Here is a 24,300-nt window from a genome sequence, read left to right as displayed (position 1 = left end):
GCGCAGGCTCAGCGGCCATGGCTCACAGGCCTAGCTGCTCCGCGGCATGTGGGATCTTCCCGGACCGGGGCACGAACCCACGTCCCCTGCATCGGCAGGCGGACTCTCAACCACTGCGCCACAAGGGAAGCCCCAGATTTTTAAACTTATTGTTTTTTATTGAACTATAATTGACATAAAATATTAATAGAAATTTGGGCTGAAAGGAATCTTGAGTGATATTTAGTTCATTTTTGCTCCTTTAAAATGTTTTCTGATACAGAAACTTGAGTCTGATTAACATGAAATGTTTCATAAATATTGAAGTCCTGTAGACCTTTCTCTTCTGAAACACCTCCCAGATGGGTCTAGGGAAATGCATCATGGTGACCTAGAGCAGAGCTGTGAGGGGTGGCATGATCGTCCACCCATATGTGCCAGAAGGATGGATGAGGGGGTGGCAGGAACACTCCTGTCCTCTGGTTTATCTTCGCATCTCACTTGGAGCACAAAGATGGGACTTTGTGGTTTAGAACCCTAAGCTCCTCCATTACAGAGGGAACTGATGAGATTCATTCTTATTAGAATTACCTGGCATAGTTCCACCAGATGACTTCACGATTTTCATGACCCAATCTCCTCCAGAACATTTACGCATTTATTTCTTTTACTTTTCTGGTTAAAGGAGCTCAAAGATACATAATTCAAGATGATCTAGTTTGAAAGAAATCCCATTTGTTCAACACAAATACTGAAAAGAGAAATTAGCTTGACACTGACCACCTTTCACTGCAGCTGGATTCATGATTCCCAAGTCCAGTGTTTTCATCCGGTGAATGGAAGTTCTTTATGAAGAGCAGGGTAAGGAACCGCAGAATTCTAATTGCCATGTAAGATGTCTCTGAGGTGAGATGGGAAGCAGGAGAATAGTCAGTTGATCCTTTTAATAGGTAGGTCAGAAAGGAGGCCTTCCTATTAAGAAGTAGAGTAGAAAGAACTTAGCAACCATTGGCTTACATAAGGGCAGGGTTGGGGGAGAAGTTAAGGATGACTCCCAGGCTTCTGACTTGGCAATTGGGGCACACAGAAGGGTTTGGGAGAGAAATAAATGAGAGCCATTTTGGATATGTTACATTTGGATCCAGCTGGAGAATTCGGTGGGCAGTTTTTGTTTTGTTTTTTTTTGTTGTTTTTTTTTTTCGGTATGCGGTCCTCTCACTGTTGTGGCCTCTCCCGTTGCGGAGCACAGGCTCCGGACATGCAGGCTCAACAGCCATGGCTCACGGACCCAGCCACTCTGCGGCATGTGGGATCTTCCCGGATCGGGGCACGAACCCGTGTCCCCTGCATCGGCAGGCGGACTCTCAACCACTGCGCCACCAGGGAAGCCCATCGGTGGGCAGTTTGACATGAGGGTCTAAAGCTCCAAGGAGAGGGTTGAGCTGGAGATATGATTTGAAAGTCATTAGAATACCTGCAGCCTACACACCTACAGGAAGTTAGAGAAGAGGATTTCAAAAAGGAAAGCAGACAATGATGTCAAATATCTCCGAGAAGTCAAGTAAGAAAGAACCAACTGTCCACTGGCTTTAACACTCAGGAGGTCATTGACGGCTTTAGGATAAGCAGTTTCTGTGGATTTGTAGGGGCAGAAGCTAAATCATATTTGTTGGAGGATTGGATGGACAGCAAAAAGTGGCAAAGCTGAATGCAGATGACCCCAGAAGTCTGGGTAAAAAGAGAAAAGACATAGAGTGATAGATGGAGGAGGCATGCAGGATGGTGGGTGTTTTATTATTTCTTAGGTTTGAAGAGACTTGAACATGATTAAGTGATAACGAGCATAAACCAGAAGGAGGGAAAAGTTGAAGAAACAGAATAAATGAATCATTGATAGAACAAATTTCTGGATGGAAACGGGGTAAATTCAAGAGTACTGTGGTGATACTGGCCTTGAAGCAGCCATCCTCCAAGACATGAGGGAAGGAAGGATATGGGTACAGATAAACTTGTGAGTCAGGGGAAGGGAGCTGAGGGACTTCATGCTGGGTCATCTCAATTTTATCAGTTAAAGAGAGTGGGGTTATTTGAGGTGAGCTAGGGAGCATGAGCAAAGTGGCAAAAATTTGAACCTACCATGGAAAAGAGGGGAAAAAGGAAACTGACTAGTGAAACAGACAAGGTTGGCTAAAAGAACTGGGGGTCCAGTTGAGACTGGATATCCTAAATGTATATCCTAATGTATGAACCATTCTACCCATCTGTGTGTGTTACTCTAATGCTTGGCTACCAGTGTGTAGAGCTGGAGAAGGTAGATCCATTTGGGTTAATTCAGTGTTGGGGATTTATAAGACAGGAGAAACAGCAGAACAAAAGGATGAGGAAGCTGGGTTTTCTAGGTAGAAAGTAGTTGAAGTGACGGATCATGGTGTCTGGGCAGGAGAGGGAAAAGATAAAGCAGGAAAGGACTGATGCAAAGTGAAAGACTGAGATAAAACAGAATACTCAAGTTGATGAAGATCTTGTGAAGACAACAGGTAGGGTCAGAGGAGGGCTGGAAAGAAGGTCTGGAAAGACAGGAAAGTGTGATCAGAGAATGCCTACACTAAAATGTGTTTTCCAAAGCACTCTACCTCTATTTCCATGTTGTACTGTAAAATTTAAAAGTGCATTACAAATGAAAATATAAATGTCTGGTAAATTATTTGTTATTTTGTAGTATCTGTGCCTTCGGCTCTCTTCCATGTGATAATTCAGTTCTCTTTTCATTGACATAGGAACATGTGGACCAAGTCTTAAGAGAATTATTTTTCTCACGCTTTGACCATTTTATATGTATATTATTACTATTATATTTTGTATTTTAAATGTATAATCTTGGGAAAGAAGCCAGTGTTTTCTACTTCAGCCAGCAGCTGTTATAAGGATAAGCAAACCTTCAATAGATCTGCTATCTCTGGCTTTGTCATTCCCCTAAATTTAAGTTGATTATAAGAAAATTTTAACCTATAAACCTCAAGAGGACAGGTCACATCAATAAAGCCCACATGACAAGTGACTAATGGTAACAAAGTGGACCCATGGGATGATGGAGAATGCCAGGGAGGCTCTGCACACCGTTGTGACCTAGTTTGGAGCTGAGCTGGAAACGTAGTTAGATGCACAGGCTAGGTGGGCATTGCATGTAAATAAGGTATAGGTCGCCTCCATTCCCTCTAAGGTTGCTTCCATTGTGCTTTTGGAAGAGACGCTAAGAATTAAATGTGTACATTATGTGAACATAGTTCAGTAGGAACACAAATATTTCATTTGTTGTGCCTCATTTTGCTAAAATATATATTTAGCAAGTATGCAGATTAGGTTGAAAAAGCAAACAGAACTTCGGGTAATGGATTAGAATCCCATCTGCAGAGCAAATTAACCTAGGAAATTTAATTAGTCAATAGGACTAAGTGCGTCTCAAGAATCCTGTTTAATTGTTTTATAACTGGACAGAATAAAGATGGAGTTGACACATGTGTAATGGCCGCCAGGGTCTATGAAAAATAGCAAAAGAAAAAAGAAACGAGCAAGGATTTATCATTGGGTCTCCACACACAGGGTGCTCAGACCAGCTAGCAAGAAGGTTCTTGTTCCTTTGCCAAGTATATCCCTGCAAGATTAAAAATAGGGACGGTGTCCGGTCCATAGTAGGGGCTTAGTTAAATGGCAGGTCTGTTCTCATCTCTCTCCTTTTGGTGGAGGTTGTGTCGCTGGTCCCCACATCTCAAGGCATTAACATCATCTAATTCCCATTAGTCCATGCTCATCAAACCATCTGCTAATGGTAGTTTGCCTGCCTATGTAGACTTTTCTAAAAAAGAGCAACTCGCTGGCATGCTGACATGAATATTCCAGTTTGCTTAGCAGTTTTGTCTTTCCTTGTAATTAATGAAATAATATTCTAATTTATTTACCTGTCTCTTGTGAGATGGCTAATTAGAGTGAGTTGCTGCCCCTGGTTCTGATGCATTTGGGAAGAAAAATGTAAAATTCTGCACCTTTAAGGATGATGAGCAGGCCTGGATTCTACAAAAGCACTGCCACTCAGAGAAGACCCATGTGATCTACTGTGAACCTTTCTCTTTGACATTTTTTCTGTTTCAACAAATGCCATGCATGTCTTCTCAAAACATACACTGTTAGGTTTCAGTGCCTAGAATTCCACTAAATTGCCTGTTACTCAGTTAACCTTGACCATGGTGAGGAGCCTTGTGGTGAGACAATGGGGCTCAAACTTCAGTCTCAGCTGAATGCTTGTGAAAATGCATATTCCAGGCTTCCGCATAGAGATCCTGCCTTCGTAGAGCTAGGTATGAACAGAGTCTGCAGTTTTAGCATGATTGAGTCTGATACACGTAGTCAGCGGACTACAGTTTGAAAAAAATGGTTTTAGTTCGGGGTACTAGCTCATTTGTGGCTATGGGCCCTAGCAAGGGATATTTTCTGTTCTGAGAGCCATGGGTTTCTCCCCTAACCAGAGTGAAGTTTGATGCACCCAGAGGAAGGGAACTGGGGGGAAATGAAGCCAGTGTGGAGTAACAACAGAGAGAAAGAAATGGTGGTGACCTGGCAAAGGAGCTGGAAGACTTTCTACTGGAATTTGAGCCGTTTGGTCTTGGGGTCTGGTCTTGGGGTCAGACAGTTTGTCTGCCAGACAGGTTGGTCCTGTCACCACGCTCCCTTGCTCAGAAGCAGATTTCAGGTTTAAAGAGATGTCTCCTTTAATTTGGCAAAGGGCAGGTAATAATAGTGGCATCATGCTGTGTTGTAAATGTGTATGTGGCACTAAGCCTTCTTCCTCTTGTTCTAGAGGTCAAGAATATTGGAATTTTCCTCCAAATTTAGTGCTGGGAATCTTTATTTACTGGCATCTGGGAGTCTTATCCAGAGACCCATAGAATGCTAGAGGTAGGGCTAATTCACAGAGTATGGTTGAGCCCCTCCCCATTTTAAAGATGCAGAAACCAAGGCAGAGGGAAGACGGGTGATTCACCAAGTCCCACAGCCTCGTGGAGGAAGAGCTGGGACTATAAGTAGGTCTCCTGGCCTCGGTGCGGAGCACCCTGCTGCCTGCTCCAGACCCACCACCAGGAAACGGTGCCGGCTGAGTCAGCACAGATGAGTTAGACAGCTTGGCCTGATGGCTGTGGAAGCGTTATTTTATCATATGGGTAGCAGACACTAATAGATGCTTTGCATTTCGATTTCATCCATCTAACTCTACATAATTCCTTGCTGCTTTAAGCAACCCACTTTTCTGGGAGATCTTTTTTTTTTTTTAAAACCAGTAATCCTAAGTAAGCATTCCTCCTAAACTAAGTGCAATCGCCATCTAGTGGCTTGACGATCACAATAAAAGTTCCTGTAGAAGCTTTGTACGTAGGCCAAAGGAACAAGAGAATTTTTACCACCTGGAAGAGAACCTCCTGGATCTTCATGTCCGACACCCTCGTGTTACAAATGAGAAAAATGAGGCTTCAGAGAAGGAAGCAGCTTGCTGAAGGCCTCACAGGAGGTTAGTGGAACCACGTGGAGTAAGTCTATGGTGTAAGCATTGTCTGGTCCCACCCTCTTGCAGAAAGACAAGGGCTTCTGGGGGATGGGGAGGTGTTGGGCTCACCTGGGACTCCAGAGAGCCTGGCCCAGTGCCTGACACACATAGCGTCCCATGCATGTGTCATGAGTGAGTGGTTCCTCCAGACTCGTGTCACCGGCCTTCATTGTTTTCTCTGTGGTGCCATCAAGCCAAAGCAATTCTCCACGCAAAGGAGACTCAGTGAATGTGGTTGGTGGCTGGACGAACGCCTGCTTTAGTCGAATCGACTGAACAGTGTGCTGTGGCTCCCAGTTGGTGGGCTCTGCTGTCTGCCTCACCTTCAGCTACACACTTCTGCATCCCTTCTGGTTGAGCAGCTCTTGCTCAGGATGCTTTTGTGTTCAGAGTGAGTTTCCTGACAGGCAGCAAATCTAAGCGTCTTCTGCCAGAAGTGAGGTGAGCACTCAGGGCCTCATCCCCTTCTATTTATAACAGGCGTCGGTGTCAGGCAGTCCCAAAGAGGGTGCTCGGGCAGAGCTCAGAATGCAGCAGCCCTACAGGAAGAGGCCTGTGCACTACGGCTCCACGGGAGGTGGGAATGGGCAAGGGCTTTGAAGGCTGCAGATGGTGAGGGTGCCAGGGTGACAGACTGTGGGTGGTGGTTTTTTTTGTACTCCAAATAAGCTGAGGATGTTTTTTTTCACTGAAATCCCCTGGAAGAAAATGGGGACAGGAAGAGTGGCAGACAGACGCATCCCCTGTGGGGAAGGCTTCTTATCTTGGGGTCCACGGATGAGCTTCCAAAGGGGATGAGTTCTGAAGCCTCTGGAATTAAGCACACACATTTTGTGTCTCTGTATGTTTTTTGGGACAAAGGGTCTCTCTCTTTTATCAGCTCCTCAAAGGAGTCCCTGACCCAAACATGTCAAGAACCACAGGTGTAAAGATCAAATACATCTCCAAACTCTTCAGAATGAACCAATTTTTCATCTCATTCTGGAAGAGAAGATTCAGCCACAATTGTTTTCTCTTACCACCCATCTCACTCATACCTGATGTCATTTTTAAAAGGATGTGTACACATGAAAAACAAGTATATAAGTAAAATTCTTCATTATTTTATCATGGGTACATATCTAAGTCCCAAACTGAGGCATGCAGAAAATATGCATTTCTTTGACTTTTCTAAAATGGAAATTAATTTCTATCTGAGCCCCCATTCCATTCTTGTGGCAGAGACTTAATCTCTATGTTTGAGATTTTCTATTTCTCTCTCTGCCCCAGGGGATTGTACCTCAATTCCGGGTGCTTCCCTAGGAGAGGGTACCCAACTAGGACGAAGGAGTGTAATAAGAAGCATCTATCCTTAGTGGCATTTTTCCACAAGGTCATCTGCTGAGATCCACCCTTTGTCTCATTGAGCTGTTGGCCATCAGTGTCACCCCTGAGTTGTCTATCCTCTGGTCCTGGCCCTGGCAGACCTCCCTGCTATCTTTACGACGAGACCCTGGAGTTGCTCATGGCTCTGCCTTACCCAAGCTAAGCCTCTGTGCTCTTGCTTCTTTCCAGGACTCATTGATCCAGGAAAGGGGGTGCTTTGGACCTCTCTTTGAGGTCCAAAGTTGCCAAATTTTCCAATTTGTTTTTCGAGAAGAAGCTGGAAATTTTCACCTTATGTAAACCTTTCTGATTTTTAAATGTTGGAAATTAACTTATTTTGGGGAAAAAAAAAAATCACTGCAGATCAAACATAAAAACATCTGTGGCCCAGTTTTGCCCGAAGGGCTGCCACTTTGCAGCCTCTGCCCTAAAGGCTTAGACTTATGGAAACCAAAGCAGTGATGACACCCTTTTTTTCCTTTATTCGGATGTGTCACTTCTCTCCCCACGGCAGTAAGCACAGGATTGTCTACTTACTGGAACAGGAAAGAAGGGCAAAGGGGAGAAATCTGGGGGCAAGACATTAATATTTCTAAAGTATTATCCTTCTATACCTTGATATTGAGCTTATAAAGATAGGTTGTATATTTTTTTAAAGTAAACTTCTTTTATGTCCAGGAAAAAAGACTTGTGATTGCACAATATATTTTCGGTAAAGTAATCCTGCCCAGCAAAGGCTTTCAGTGGAATTATAGAGCTTTATATTGGGTCTCCTTAATGATTGTTTAATCCAGTTCCTGAGCCTGGATTAAATAAATGAGACAGCTGAAGCCTAGAGGTAAGTGACTTGGCCTTGGTCACCTAGCAAGTCCCTGCCAGCCAGACTCACAGTCCCTGACTCTTAGCCCTTTCTGTCTAGTGCCTCCTCCCAGACAAGCCAGGGCCTGGGCACTGCATTCAGGTCAGGGTGGGAGGAGGCTGTGGCATGGGAATGGGGGTGGTGCTGGAATGCAGTGCTTCACTCAAGGAGGGACAACCCAAGAGGCCCTGGCCCCAGGAAAAGTCAAGTCAAAGGGGATGAACAACCAGAGGAAGTAATCATTGAAAGGGACTCAGGAGAGAGGGAGAATCCATGGACAAGTGGCAGGTCAGAAACCAGGAAGTTGGGCTGCGTTTTCTGTAGGGGCCTGTGGCCTTGGGTAGGTGGATGGAAAGGACCATTGATGGCATCAAGGCAACTGGGACATTTTGTACCGTAGCTGGGAAGTGTCTCAAAGGGACATTTTCACCTGAGAGATCATTCTCAAAACATCACTTTAAATTAAATTACTCCACTTCCTAAAACTGTCCAAGGGCTTCCTGTTGCTTATGGGATAACATTCTAACTCTTGATGTACCAGCTTCTTTGTAATTGGACCCCCATGTGCATTTCTAGTATTTTTCAACACCATTACCCAACCTTTTAATACTCTAGCCCAGTGGTTTTCTAACAGTATCGTGACTTGAAGGAAGCTGCATCAGAATTGTCGAGAAGGCTTGAAAGAACAGATTTCTGGATTCCGATCCTCAGAGTTTCTAATTCAGTACATCTGAGGTGTGATCTGAAATTTTGTATTTCTTCCATGTTCCCAGGTGATGCTGCTGGTCTGGGCAGCATACTTTGGAAACTACTGATCCAGCCACATCCTCAGTTGTTCTGTGGACCAGCAGCATCAACATCACCTGGAAGCTGGTGAGAAATGCAGGTGCTCTGGCCCACACCAGACCTACTGAATCAGAATCTGCATGAAAAAGAGCCTCAGGTGATTCCTGTGACATTAAAATTTGAGAAGTACTGTTCTAGTCTAATAGTCCTCTACCCTGGCTGCACCTTAGAATCACCTGGAGAGCTTTAAAATTTTAATTTTAAAATTTCATGGAGGTCCGTGCTCTACCCCTAAAATTCTGATTTAATCAAGCTGGTGGTAGGGTCAAGGAATCTGTAGTTTTAAAAGCTCTCTAGATGATCTTCATATGCAGAAAGGTGGAGAATGATTGCTTGCCCTGGCCACACAGAACCATCACCACTTGCCAGACATAATGCAGCCCCCCTCCCTGTTGTTACTGTGCACCTGCTGTCCCCTCAGCCTGCAACAAAACTTCTCCTCATTCTTCAAAACCCATGCTACCAAACCTCCTCTGGGAAGAGGTCCCTGAAGTTTTCCCCAGCAGAGTTAACTGCTTCCCTCTTTGGAGTCTACTCTTTGTGCATCCTGTTGTAGGTAGATCATATCAAATTGTAATCATGTATTTTCATGTCTCTTTCTCTCACTAGGGAAAACTAAGCTGTGAATATCTTTGGGCAGGGAATCTGGTTTATTTACTTTTTTAAACTGTAGAGCCTAGCTTCTGTACAGTTGGTTCTCTGTATCTGGTTCTCTATATCTCTGTTGGTGATTAAATGCACAAACGAGTTGAGTCAGACTTTGAAAACCAAGTAAGCATCCTTCAGATATTCTCAGTCCCCCAATCATCCCCACCTGAAAGTTACCCCCAACCCTGCCAACTCTTTACTGTCCACCCAAAGAAAACAAAAGCAAGCAAACAAACAAAACAACAAACACCACAGAACAGATGTGTGCATAACATACAAGTCTCAGAAGGAATATTTGGGAACAGATTGTAAGATCCATAAGGGCAGAAGTTTTTGTTGGTTTTGTTCCTTGCTATATGGAAAGGACTAGATTGAATGAATGGATGTTGAACAAGTGGTGATTTAAGGCAGCTTTCTTTTCTCCTTCTCCTTTCCCATTTGTCATTCACACCAGTGACCCTAGGCTTTGTTTTGAATGCTGTGCCTTATCCCAAGACAGGATCATGGGAGCTCCCTTTAAGGATGTTCTGGCTTCGGAAATTTGCTTACCCCAACCAGTATTTGCCAGCAAAGTGTGAATCAACCTCCAATAATATCCTAAGTGCTTCTTAGTGACATGGTAATCTTTCAGACTGAATATAATATAGTCATAAGACCCTAACTTCTTCATTATTCACCCTCACCCCAACACACACACACACACACACACACACACACACACACACACACACACACACACACACACACACACACACACACACACACACACACACCAGGGAAGAGCTTAAGTTACACTGAGCTATTATACATTGAGCATCACTTGGCAACCAGGACTCCACACTATGTTCTGCCCTTAAGAACTCAGAAGTACTTCCTGCCCAGGGGACTGAATCAGCACTGAATTTGACCATCTCTTGATGACTACTTGTCTTGCTGAATCACTGACAGAGAATGACAGAATTCGAGAGCTGGGAGGGATCTCAGAGATCATTTGGTTTAAGCTCAAGTGTTTGATGGATGAGGAGGCTGAGATCCAGAGACATGTCACTTGCCCAAAGTAACACAGCTCTTTAGCTGCTGAATAAGAGCATCAGCTGGTGCCCTAAGTTCTGGTCACCTGAGTTTTCTATTTACATTATTACCAGCTCTAGAACCCTGCCTTAACGCTGGGTCTTAAACTACTTCATGTAGGAATGACAAGTCATTCTCTGTTCCTGATGACAAAAAAAAAAAGACTTTAAAAGAGAGTTATGATCCTTAAAAATCAATCCTTTTAGGTTAAAAGTGAGGTAAGAATGTGTTGAAATGCATTGGCCTCAGCTTGAAAGAACAGATGGTGATTTTTTGTTGTTGTTGTTATTCAACTGAAAGCATTAGCCTCCATTAAAGTTTTTTCTCAAAGCCAAATTCTTTTTTCCAGTTTTAGAACTACACAAAGAGACAAAACCAAAACAAATGTCTCAACCAAGCTTATTTATTCACTATCCCACAGATACACTTCTTATTTGTAGAATATCCTCTCCTCTCTGTTCCCCATTTTTGTTCCTGACATGTTTTTCGAAATCTAGTTAAATTCCTCTCCTCTCTAAATGTCTTCTTCACCACACACCTTGCCTGAAATAGTTTCTTCTTTTTCCTAACTTCTTTAATATTTGTTAGAGAATTTAATAATTATGTATTCATTTTATTGTGTTATAGGAAAATGTATTACTAACATATCAGACTCATGATTTCACAGTTTTTTAAAAGGCGATTTAATTGAAAGCTGTATCATTTCGTTATTGCTGTAAAACAAACTAATCCAACACAATGGCTTAAAAGGATACTTTACTGAGCTCATGATTCTATGGGTCGGTAGTTTGGGCTGGATTCCGTTGGAGTGAAGTCAGCTGGGTTCCTTCATGTGTCTGTGGTCAGTCAGCTGCAGGTTTGCTAAATGGTTGGGCCTCTGGGGGTTGCTGGCTGTCAGCTGGAGTCCCTTCCTTCTCCTCCATGTGGCACATCATCCCCCATTAGTGTTGTCAGGCTTTTCCTATGGCAGAGCCAGGGGTCCAACTAATGCGGCAGAATCATGAAAATCCTCTTGAGGCCATGGGGAACTGGCACAGCATCACTTCTGCTGCATTCTATTGGTTGGAGCAACTCCCAAGGCCATTCCCTCCCTGTAAGTGGGAGAAGCTACAAAGTCACATTGCAAGGGGCATGGATGCCAAGAGGGGAGAAGAGCAATGGATATGTTGCAGTTGATCTACTTCAAAAGTTGATTTAAAGAAAAGTACAGGTCATAGGGGACTATGGTAAAGACTGTGAAGTTGTTACCCAGATGGTTGAATACAGATCATTACAGTCCTCCCGACACTAATCGCTTACTGCCTTGTAACTATTTTGGTGTGACCACCCAGTAGCACTAGCCTGGAGTGCAGTTGGAGTACGGCATTTCCTATGTCTTGATATTTTCTAGTTGGATTTCCAGAATTCTAGCCCCATCTAAGGCCTCCCTTCAGATCTTGGGATTGGAGTGTGTCTGGGGTGGGGGAGGAAGTGTGTTGGGGTAGAGGAAGATCCCTAAGGCATCTCACAAAATGTTGTTTTTCTCCCAATCTTCAGGCAGCAGACATAGTAGAGGTGAAAGCTGGATCACTTCCAGTGTCTCTGGACACCAGTGTTGCTATCTTGCTGTTACACTGCTAGTTTGGGGCAGGTGTTTGACATAGTGATCAAGTTATTCTGACTTAGCCATTGTGATATATCCAGGAACATTTTGCTTGGGCATAATTAAAACAATTAAAATATCAATTTAACAAAAAATTGGTAAGAATGGACATTTTCACCCTATTCCTGAGCCCTGCCCCAGAGTTGAGATGAGGGGATGGGGTGAACCAAAAGCCATGTTAAGTGGTTGACAATGAGCCAGGAGGCTAACCAGGCTTCGGGCTGAAATGCTAAAATTAAGTTAGAAGGCATTGAAAATGTGGTCTCTATTAATTCAGATTTCCATAAGCAACTCCTTACATAACTAGAAAAATGCAAATTGATCCACTCTTGCTGAGGGAGAGTGCATAATCAAGTTGAACCTAGAAAAGAAGGAAAGAAGGAAGGAAGGAAGGGAGGGAGGAAGGGAGGAAGGGAGGGGAAAAGGAAAGAAGGAAGAAAGAAAAAAGAAGAGAAAAGGAAAAGCTCCTTACAGAGAAGACACTGAGCTGCCAAGTACTTTCACAGTGAGTGACTGCAAATTACCTGGTGCACTGAGAGACCACAGCAATCGTAGGAACATCCAGCCCATAGTTCCCTCGTGGCAGTCACTGTAGTTGACCAAAATGCTAAGACTGTTTAATACATGATTTATTTATTTCCAAGGGTTGCCATAAAAAAGTACCACAAGCTGGGTGGTTTAGAACAACAGGAATTTATTGTCTCTCAGTTCTGGACACTACAAGTCTGAAATTAAGGTGTCAGCAGGGCCCTACTCCCTCTAAAACCTGTAGGGTAAAGATTCTCTTTCACCTCTTCCAGCTTCTGGTAGCCCCGGATGTACCTTGGTGTCCAGCTGCACCTTGGTGTCCGGAATGTCCAGACATTCTCCATGTCTGTTCATAATCTTCCCTCAGTGCAAATCTTTCTCAGTGTCCAAATTTGCCTTTTTAATAAGGACACCAGTCATATTGGATTAGGGCCCAGTCTAATGACCTATTTTAACTCAATTGCTTCTGAAAAGAACCTCTTTCCAAATAAGGTCATATTCTGAGGCCTTGGAGGTTAGGACTTCAGCATATCTTTTGGGGGAACACAATTCAACCCATGACACATGGCATGGTGCTATTTATTTGGAATAGGTCATTTATTTTATTACCTAAAAATTGTAAACTTGCCTTGAAAATATATAAATTTAAAATATGACTCTCAAGAAGCTGTCTGGTTTTGAAAAGTCACAAAGGAAATCTACAGAGAAAAAAAGAATTACCAAAAAATTAGGGAATATTTTACTATTAGAAAACTGAAAAAACAAGTTTTTAAATATATTTTGAACTGTATGTTTATTTACATAAGTTATCATTTATTGCTTTTATTAGTGAAAATCAAGTGGCAAATGGCTGTCTAATCATAAGAAATGGAAAAACAGTGAGATGAGGGCAATTCCAAAGACATTAAGTTGTTTTTTATGGTTAGTGTATCTAGTAAGTGCCTTGTCTTTGTAACCTCACGTATCTGGAGCTCCACCTAGACTTATCACCCTGTGGTGTTATTGAGTGAAAAAATACATTCCAGGGTTAGGACAATATAATCGGAAGCACTTCATCTTTTTACAGTATCTTTTGACAAAATGCTAAGGTGGGAGAATAGCCTTAATAAATAGTAAAATTCCAAGCGAGAACATCCTTCTATCCCCTTGTCTCCTTTATGTAGACACAGGCACACACACACCACACACACACCCTGTCAGTGGCTTCTGAAGTAAATGATTCCTCTTTATTTTCTCCCTCAGACTCCTTTTAATACCAACCATGTGATTGGTCTTCTTCTCTCTCCTTCTCTTTCTTCTTGAGCCCTTTATTATAGAGAATAACCAACTTTCTCTGGTTCCTTTACATTTTTTTCCTCCACTGTGCCTGTTTCTCAGGTGCTGCAGAGCAAAGGAGAGCCTGGCCGCCAATCCAGCAAGTCAAATCCACCCTCCTTAGAAGAGGAAGTGGGAGAGGCTATGAATACTCAAACATTAATATTTTGTCAGCTACTACACCTCAATATTTTTTGATGGTGTTACATTTTAATATAAATTGAGTGGTATATTAATATAAAGCAAGTGGTTTTATTAATAGAAGCCACTTTCTTCCTGCAGGCATTAAATAAACTCTGAACTAATATTTTAGAATATCTCTTTGAGCACCCAATTATTAGCCCCCCGAGTGCACCCACATATGAAGATCCTGGGAAGAAGTGCATTCGTGATCACAGGCAGTAGGGTGTTGGTGAAGGAGAACAAAGTTGAAAAGCTTGGGATTCAATGTGAAAAGATGATGACTGAGAGAAAATGTTTTTAAAAAATCAATAAAATCACTAAAGGCATGGAGGGTACATGGATGTTAGCATAATTCTCTACTTCCAGGGTATTAGAGCTAAGCTGAAGCTTAGAACCAAAAGGGAGGTATAATTCCAAACTGCAATTTTATTTTATTTTTTTATAGTTATTTATTTATTTGGCTGCATTGGGTCTTCGTTGCTGCGCGGGCTTTCTCTAGTTGCGGCGAGCGGGGGCTACTCTTCGTTGTGGTGTGCAGGGTTCTCATTGCGGTGGCTTCTCTTGTTTCAGAGCACAGGCTCTAGGGTGTGTGGGCTTCAGTAGTTGTGGCCCGTGGGCTCAGTAGTTGTGGTGCATGGGCTTAGTTGCTCCGTGGCATGTGGGGTCTTCCTGGACCAGGGATCGAAACTGTGTCCCCTGTATTGGCATGTGGATTCTTAACCACTGCGCCACCAGGGAGGTCTCCTAAACCACAATTTTAAAGTTAGTTTGTGTCTTTTAAAGTTTTAGCCCCATGAAAAAAGGGTTTGAAATGACGTCATGAGTTTCCATGATTCCATGTTAGTCGTACTTGATATGCCCTCCCAAAGCTTTCCAATAAAATGCCTAAGAAAAGGCACAAAAAAGACACCACCAGAAAATAAAAGACCATATGCTGTGGTCTAGTGCGAATTTCTGCTAGAGAGAATTTCCGTGAAAAGAAACACTGATGCATGTGCCCCCAGGGATAAAGTTACAAAATGGCTTTGATTGCCCCTTATTCTCTTTCCCCATAATTCTGAGATGTCTTTACTAGGGAAACAGGTGGCTACCTCTCTCTGCAAGGGGGCTGTTTTCTGTGATAGGCAGAGTTGTGTAAACTGTCCCACACCTGCCCCATCATTTCTCCTTTTATATCCTTTGGAAACTAAAACTCCAAGTGTGCAACACAGCCAGAAGAGAGGATGTGATTGGATTCACATTGCAGGTATTCATTGTCTCCATCCGAAGGTCCTAACTGGGTAGGGTGGAGTGTAGGTACACACACATTTGTATTCCTATTGTCTGAACGTTCCCCTACTTTATTTCTGTGCACCTAATCTGACAAAGAAATGTGTGGAAAATACAATAATTATGTCACGATTATTGCTATCAAACTGATTCTCCAAGTATTTATAATTACCCTACAATGTAAGTTCCTGGGCCACAGTCTTCAGACTCTCTTTGAGTAATGTTGATGTTAGGAGATGGCACATTTTGGGGGGAGGAACCCTAACATAATGCCAAAGTGTCGGAATTACTAACGCATATTTTATAATTCTAGGAGCTAACGAGGTCACATTTGTTGCCTTTAATCCCTTGGGAGCAATTTGAAGAAGAAAAATGGAATCTAACCAAGGGCAATGTAGAAACATTGAAGAAGTAAATGGAGGGTTTGCAATTGCAATGGGAAAGGATTCTTTTAAAATCCACACCCAAATTTTAGGCCACTACATTAACATATATAGTGTTTAAAGTTGATTATTTTTGTATAGTAAAGGGGAAGAAGGAAAGGAAATTTTGCCCTAAAACTTATTGTCTAATTTTTTTTAAGTAACATTTATCTTTTCTTTCAGTTTAAAAATTAACATCTGCTTACTGTAGAGGACTTTTAATATGATAACACTGTATTACTATAAAATATTTTAAAATACGGTATAATACTATAATACAACTAATATTATATAGTACTTACAATACCCAGACATTATTCTAAATGCTTTATATACCTTAGCCATTTTGATTTTCACAACTCCTCAGATAGGTATGATTAGTCCCATTTATAGATGAGGGAATGAATCTTAGAGAAATTAGTCAGCATGTACATATTTATGGTCTTTTGTCATTTATAATTTCCTTTTATTATCTTCTGTTTTTGAAGATCACTAATAGGTCTCCTTTAATTTTTTCAAAAACAGTGTTAACCTATATTTTTTCTAATTATCAAAGTAAGAAATGAAATGGTATTTTCAGATTTTCTTCTGTCTATGAATGAAGAATTAACACTTCCTTTTCTCATCTCCATTTCTAGTCTTTGTTCATGTAATCTGGAATTTAATGAAATTGTTTTTATATTATATATTCTTTTTTCTTCCAGGATTACAATTTAATAAGCATATTCCATTTTGTAGTGAAGTTTACAATTCTTTAGATTTATCTCAAAATGTTTTCAATGCTGTTGCTAATTCTTTTACATCTTTTATTTTTTCCCTTTAATCTTGACTCACCTCTTAATCTTAAAGGTTATTGTTTGCTTGCTTGTTTTTAGGAGGATAGGTAAGTAAAATCTTTTAGGCCCTCACAGACATGAATTGTCTTTTGATTGCCTTCACATCTATTTGAGTGAATTTTTAAAATCTGGGTTGGAGCATTTCTCTCCTAAAAACTCTGAAGATGTTATTCCATTGTGTTCTGGCCCTTAGTGTTGCAAAAGAGACGGGGGACGCCAGCCTGGTTTTGGTTCCATTATGTACAACATGTTTGTTTTACTAAACACCTGTAAGGTTTTTTTCTATATCCATATAATTCTAAACTTTTTTCAGAATATGTCTATGCATGCATCTTTTTTAAAAAAAAAGGAGGCAAGAAGCATACTGGTTAAGGACTCAAGCTTGGAAATCAAATAGCATAGATTGAATCTCAGCTCTGCTCTTGAATTGAGACCTTAGTCAAGTGACTCTCTCTAGCCTCAGTTTCCTCAACATCAAGTGAGATAATGATAGCACTCTACTGCTTAGGTTTGTTGTTAGGATTCAATGAAATTGTGGATGTGAAATGCATAGCACAATACCTGACCCATAGTAAGTGATATTATTATTGTTATTAGGCTTGTCTGGAACATGGTTTACCCTTTCAATCTTTATACTAACACAAAAGTCAAAGCAGACTCACGTGAATCATAGATCTTATTTCTCATCAAATTTTCCTAATAATTCCAAGGACAGAGGCAATCACTGGGTTGAAACAAAGCATTATTTCATGGAGGAGGCTGAAGTCATCAGAAGCTTGCAGAAGTTGGCCAAAATGTCTCCTTTTTTACACTTTGGGTTTTGGTTTTGGTTTTGAATTAACCAATGCATTTTGAACAATGTGTGTGGAAATCTTACTCACAAAAGGGGCCATTAACCTCTTCCATTCCCCACTTCTTCATGTTTACACGGTTCATGGGAGTTATATTTGCTGACAATGTAGAAAAAGTAGAATAAACAGGTGATAGAGGATAATATTCTGGATATATATATATATATATATATATATATAGTTCCTACAATAGATGGGTGTATTCTCAGTATTCTAGTTGGTAAAGACCTTGGCTTTCTTAACAGGGAAAGAAAAGTGGTAAGAATCTAAACAAAACCTCTTACTTTCTGCAAAAGTGTAGGATGTGTGTTCTGAGGCAGGAAATAAAGGATGTGGCATCTTTTGCCTTGCTGTCTTTTTTTTTTTTTTAACATCTTTATTGGAGTATAATTGCTTTACAAGGTTTTGTTGGTTTCTGCTGTATACACTTTTTCTGGGGAAAGCCAGCTGCTGAGTTGTGAGTATACTCATGCAGCCTTGTGAAAAAAAACCACATTGAGAGGAACTTAGGCCTCCCACCAACAACCAGCACCAATCTGATAGCCAAGTGAGTGAACTACTTTTGAAGAAAATTCTCTAGTTCTAGTCCAGTTGAGTCTAGGCTTCTTCAGATGACTGTAGCCCCAGGCTGACATATTGACCACTTATGAGAGACCCCAAGTCAGAATCTCACAGCCAATCCCTCTCAAATTCTTTTTCTTTTTTTTTTAAATGGATAGACATATATTTTATTGTTTGTCACATCTCTTCATGACCTGGTATTTATACTACAAAGCTTTCTCTTCCTTATGATTAATTTTTGTATGTTATTCTTTTTTTTTCACTCTCAAATTCTTGACCCACAGAATCTTTGAGAAACAATAAATGTTTATTTTATTTATTTTTATTAATTTTGGGGGGATAAAATTAATATTATATACCATTTACATTTTCACATTTTAAAGTGTATAATTCAGTGGTTTTTAATAGTATATTCATGAACTGCACCCATCACCACTACCTAATTCCAGAATACTTTCATCACCCCAAAAATAAATCCTGTACCTCCTAATTCTTCCCCCCTGTTATCCCCTGAAAATCACTAATTTACTTTCTGTCTTTATGGATTTGTCTATTCTGGACATTTCATATAAATGGAATCATACAATATGTGTGGTGATTTATTATGCAGGAATAGATAACAATTACTGGTCTTTTAGTGCATAGAACAATTGACATAGAACAGATTCTTTTCAACCTAGTTTCATTGGCTTTGTAGTTAGAGACAGTCTCTTCCAGATTCTGAATAAATTGACATTCAGTCTTGTTATATTTTTCTTCCAGTTTTTTGTTTGTCGTTCCATAATAATTTTTGTGGAATTTTGGGAAAGGCCGTGAGTGAGGCTGTGTATTAGTTATCCATTGCTGCATGTCAAATTACCACAACGGTGGCAGCTTAAAACCATATACATTTATTATCTCACTGCTTCTGTGAGTCACAGCTTGACTTAGTTGTGTCTTCTGCTCAGGCTACAATCAAGGCATCGTCTGGGCTGCATTCTCATCTGGGGGCTTGCTTAGGGAAGAATCTGCCCAAGCTCACTCAGATTTGGGGCAGAATTAATTTCCTTGTAGTTGTAGCACTGAGGGCTCCAGTTTCTTGTTGGCTATTCCAAGTGGTCACCCTCAGTTTCCCCACGGGTTTTCCCACCATGGCCACTTACTTCACGAAGCCAGCAGATAGAATCTCTAGAAAAAGTGTGCTAGCAAGATGGGGTCTCATAAAATGTAATCTAGTCATGGAACTGACATCCCATCATGTTTGCTATATTCCATTGGTTAGAAGCAGGTCACAGGTCCTGCCCACACTCAATGGGAGAGAATTACCCAAGATGTGAACACCAAGAGGCAGGGATCATGGGGCAAGGGGTGTGGACAGACATCTCCAGAGTCTGCCATAGACAGCAAACCAAATACCATTTTAAACAAGATGTGGGGAAAAGTCTTGCAGACAATCAAACTCTTTTCCATTTTACTTTAATTTGTTTCTAAAAGATTAGAATTCATTTGATGTTACTTTTACAGTCTATATTTACCCTCACATTTTATCATTTTTGATACAGGATTATCTAGTTTTCTTTCCACAAAAAAAGAGATTTTATTTTCTGAACATTGCTCCAGCTCAAAAATGGAAAAACTAATTGCAATCTAGAGCTAGCTTTAATAGCGCTGAGGTCTCCATATATTTACTCTCTTGAAAACCTTATGAGGCAATGTACCATAATGCTTATGAACATGGGTTCTGGAATTAGGAAAACCTGGGTTCAAAATCAGGCTCTGTCATTTACTAGCTGTGTCACCTAAGACAATGACTCAATTTCTTCATCTTAACATAGGAATAATAATAACATCTACCCCATGGGCTTATGAGTATTCAAGGACAGAATGCACGTAAAATGTTTAACACACCACCTTATATATTGTAAGCACTCTACTGATGCAAACTTATAATAACGATAATGACAATAATAATAATTATTGACCTAAAGAAGAGAGGTTTTTATTTTTATAAATTTATTTTTGGCTGCGTTGTGTCTTAGTTGCTGCACGTGGGCTTTTTCTAGTTGTGGCGAGCGGGGGTTACTCTACCTTGCAGTGTGCAGGCTTCTCATTGCGGTGGCTTCTCATTGCAGAGCACGGGCTCTAGGCACGTGGGCTCAGTAGTTGTGGCTCACAGGCTCCAGAGTGCAGGCTCAGTAGTTGTGGCTCATGGGCTTAGTTGCCCCGTGGCATGTGGGATCTTCCCGGAGCAGGGCTCGAACCTGTGTCCCCCGCATTGGCCGGCAGATTCTTAACCACTGAGCCACCAGGGGAGCCCAAGAAGAGAGTTTTAAGAAGGAGGAAACAATAGACAGTATGGCCTAAAAGTCAAGTATGATAAGGACTGAAGGATGTCCAATAGATTCAGCAGCTGGAAGGTCATTGGTTTTCATGTACCAGTGGCTGGGGTTACGGCCATAACTGTACTGCACTGGAGGTGCAGAGGGAATGGGAAGTTAGGGGAAAAAAAGCAGAAGAGAAGGGCATTGGCTCTGGCAGGAGAAACTTTGAAGGAGGGACAACGGGGCAATATCTATGATATGCCCTTTGCTGCTACATGCTATGGGTAACAGGGTTCACCTCACAAGAACAGTATATCCAGCAGGTCCCCAAATTTGTGCAGGAGATTCAGTCTTTTCCTCTTTGGATAAGTGCATTTCTAACTCTTTCTTATAAGAAAATATTTTTAAATCCCAACTTCTATTTCTGGCTTCTCTATAGTTTGCTAAATTACAACTTGAAATATTTAAAGGTTTCCAGCATACATAACAACCTGATACAATAAATGCAAAAAAAGAAGCTGATCTGTAAGAGGCAGGGGAGATTCATAAAAAGTTACAACTTCCCAGCTGGCATGGGAATGAATGGTGGAGACTTTGAGCATTTGAGAGGAATCAAATGCAAGCCAAAGATGGTAGATTTAGAGGTTTTACTATTGCACACTAAATTGCAAACCCATTTGACATGAGACCAGCTATCAATATGGGTAAAATGTAGGAGCTGATGTTTATATTTTTTCTGAGCTAGTTAGAGGATTTATCTGTGTTGTAATAAGCTTTCTAAGCTGGAACAGTAGGGAAGATGCTTGAGTTTGTAATTTACTATTATTCCACCTAGCATTATATTTCGTGCCAGCAGTCACACTTTATCCGAGAGCTTTCTGAATAATTTCAGTTCATCAACAAGAAGGAAGATTAATTCCTCAATGGTAAGGGCCATGAGCTGAATGCTGTGCCTTTACCTTAAAGGGGTAGTGGATATATTGCATGATGTAGTATCTGGACATTTATAGAGCCAAGGAGCTCCTGAGTTCTCCCCCTTGAGAGTGCTTATGGAAGCTTTAATAAACTGTTACTGTGAGGCAGTAGAAAGGACCTGGGCTGCAGTCACAAAGTCCATTACTTACTGTGTGAACTGGGTCACTTCATGCCCTCTCTAAGCCCATTTCCTCTGCTATGAAATGGGACAATTATATCAATCTCATGAACTGTGGTACAGTCGAATGAGATTCTGGGTATCTGGCATGTTGAAGGTTCAATAAATTCCTCTTGAATTTGGATTCCAGCACATCTCTACTTTCTATTCAATAAATTGAATTCTTTCTGTGAATATACCCTGAGTAATAACTTCTAAGCTCCATTTCCCCAAATGTGGAGTAGTGAGTTACTTGTTCACAGTTACTGCTGCAGTTGTGCAGTGTGGTGAAGTGACATAATTTTGCTGCCCAGGAAGGCAGGAACCCTGGCTGTACCTCTAACCTACTGAGTGACGTTGAAAATGATATTGACTCTCTGAGCCTACTTCCTGATTTGTAAATTATGCCACAGGGCGGTTTGTGGTGTGGAACAAATACATTCTAAGTTTTCTTCTGTTTTGAATATTCCCAAGGTAGAAAAGAAAGTTCTTTCCATTCTGGGCTATTGAGTCATACCTTTGCTCATAGTAATTCATTAAGAAGCATTATTACCAGTAACTCTAAATGATTCCCACAGAAGAATTTAGCAGGTAATGAAGTCATTGACAATAAATGATTTGCTAACTAAAATGTGGTACAGTCCTATGAAGAAGATAATTTGTTTTATTATCATTTAGATGTATTAAAAGAAGGTCATTATCATTCAGTTCCTGAATTGTATTGCATGAATATTTGTTGATTTAGCAAATAAATAGATGCTTGCGTTCTATACAGGCCACCTATGCAATAGTGTCAAACAGGAGCATGGGCTATTTGGACGTTAGAGGATGGGAGGGTCTGTGTTCTGACGCATACTGCTGTCCTGAAGTAACACCTTTGCCTGCAAAGATCCTGCAGGCTAATTTCAGCAGCTGGGAAACCGCCCGGCTGTCATGGGCTTTAAGGTACGCTGCTGCACGCATTCATCAGCAGGCACGCATTCATCAGCAGGCATCTGACTCTAGATCTAGGGGAGCTTGCAATGATGTGACCTCAGCCCCAATATGGAGCCTAATGGAAAGTGATAAGTCATAGATACATATCCAAATATTTTTGTCAGAATAAATGTGGGACTTGTATAAAAGTTGTATACACACACAGAAAAGAGTTACCTAGATCACACAAGGATCAATGCTGATCTTATTCAGGACCAACTACTGACACAGACTAGCAGGGAAATTACATAGAAGGAGTCCTTATGCTTTGAGGTGCTTGGGACATCTGCCCTGTCATGGGGTCCTCCTATATAGCCACCAAGCTCTGTAGTCAGCCAGACCCAGATTCAATTCCTACTGCTGCTTATTAGCTGTGCAGCTTTGGGCAGGTTTGCTTTTTTGTAACGTGAGGCTAAACATAGTACCTACCTCGCACATGGTGAATGTGAGAATTAAATGAGATAATGTGTATTATATGCTTTGTAAAGGGCTTTTCACTTAGTAAACCCTGAAGTGTTATAATTATTCATGATTATTTTGTTATTTTATTATAATAACAATTGGGGACTCAGAGAAAGTTGCCCAAGGTCAGACAGTTAGCAACTAACTGGTAGGGCCAGGCTGAGCACCCAGGTCTATCTGCCTATGATTATACCACGCTGCTGCAAAAGGGAGGTGAACGTGGTAACACCAACAGCAAAGGAAGAACAGACTGACTAATTCTACTGTGGGACAGTCGATCCTGGGCAGAATCTTGTCCATCAGGAACAGAAGTGTCAATCTACAGCAATCCTTCCCACAGGCTACAGACTCTAAACCTGGGCGTCAGGGGCACTCCTGAAACCAGTGAAACCTAAGTGGACCTACTTGTGAACTGGGGTTAAAATTTAACAAAATAAACACTGAGCAGTGCAACAAGTATAGCTCCTTTATTTTGTATAACTTCTCTTTTGTCTTCCTCTGTGCTGCTGTCATACCCCCCGTTGACACGGTGTACTCTGTGAGGCAATCTCCTTCCAAATCCCAAAATTCAGAGTGGGGCACAAATGCCTCTGGTTTTCCTTCTCACAAACTTTCTGGAGTTTTCTTTTGCACAGCCTTTAAGGTGCCAATTTGAAGCAAAGGTGGGCGGGGGAAGCCAGGGCCCTAGCATCTGACCTCTCGCCTATCTTTTCTTCTTCTTTTGGTTTAAGAAATTCATTTTCTATTCCTGTCTTATAGGAACTTTCCTTGGGTTACCTCTGAGTTCACTCTACCCACAGCTTAGAGAAAAACTATGTATTTTCAGACATATAATCATTGTCTCTTATTTAAAAAGGAGATTTTAGAATCAAAAATTTTTTTTTCTCTCTGCAACATTTGGCTTTCAAGTCTTTATCACTATTAAATTTTTAAAAACACTTTTGTTGGTGTGGTACTGACCTCCTCCTTCCCTAGGACAATATGACCCTTGACCTATCTTTAAGGCAGATGGATGCATGGGAAAGAAAGAAAATAACACCTGGATTACTCAGAAGTTACTGAGGAAATGATTGAAGATACTTAAAATACATTATCCCCATGACACTGGTGAAGATCCATGGTTATGCCATTAGGATGGATCTTTCCTTCATTCACTTGTGAATATTTACAGAGAGCCAACAGAGGCCAGGCACTGAGGATGGCAATAAACAACTTTCCCTCTTTTCACAGCCCAGACAATAGCACTGAGATCATCCACAGATATAGCTGTCTGATTTCATAGCGCCTTGGAGAAAGCCTTGCAGAAAATGAGTTGGTGTTTTTCTGGACTGTCTGTAATGAGCATAAAGATACTTGCTTTTTGAGGGACCATTGCATCAAGCCCTCTGTTCAGGGGTGCTATATCCCAACTCTGTCTACATTTGTATTGGTTATTTATTTTTGCCATGATGGTGATGGCTTGCA

Source organism: Grampus griseus, assembly GCF_964374135.1.
Source record: "Grampus griseus genome assembly, chromosome: 6".
Taxonomy (NCBI): domain Eukaryota; kingdom Metazoa; phylum Chordata; class Mammalia; order Artiodactyla; family Delphinidae; genus Grampus; species Grampus griseus.
Note: the sequence above shows the minus strand (reverse complement) of the source record.